The sequence below is a fragment of the Elephantulus edwardii genome, unplaced genomic scaffold (genome assembly GCF_000299155.1).
Source record: "Elephantulus edwardii isolate Elephantulus edwardi_28Jun2011 unplaced genomic scaffold, EleEdw1.0 scaffold00160, whole genome shotgun sequence".
Taxonomy (NCBI): domain Eukaryota; kingdom Metazoa; phylum Chordata; class Mammalia; order Macroscelidea; family Macroscelididae; genus Elephantulus; species Elephantulus edwardii.
In genome coordinates, this window is record NW_006399910.1 from 5,342,918 (window position 1) to 5,343,376 (window position 459).

Sequence of the window (459 nt, forward strand, 5' to 3'; positions counted from 1 at the left end):
GCCCGCAGGTCCGCACCCGCGCCGCCCAGCCTGGGGGCGCTCGGGCTCCCGCGCCTCCGCCCCCCGGGCTCCTGCGAAAACCCGGAGAATCGGAGCGCGCCCCGGCAGAGCCTCCGGGCCTCAGGCGCGGCCACCGGGCCTGCTCAGAGCTCCGCGGAGGAGGGACGCGGCCCGGGCTGGTGGCCGAGAGCCCACGGGGGCGAGTGGCACCTGGAGGGTCTCGAAGGACTGTCCCACTTCTGGCTCTGCGCCTCCCAATTCCGAGCAGTGGATATCCCTTTCCCTTCAGCCTGGATAACCCCTGCTCGCTGGCTGCTTAATGCTAGTGGAATTTCTAAAGGTTAGTTAAAAACACTAGTAACGGACATGGTGATCATCCAGTACTCACTTTTATCTCTTTCCCCCTAGACACATGTAAAATAATCTTCAAATTTAAAGTGTCTTTCAAGCCTGTTTTGT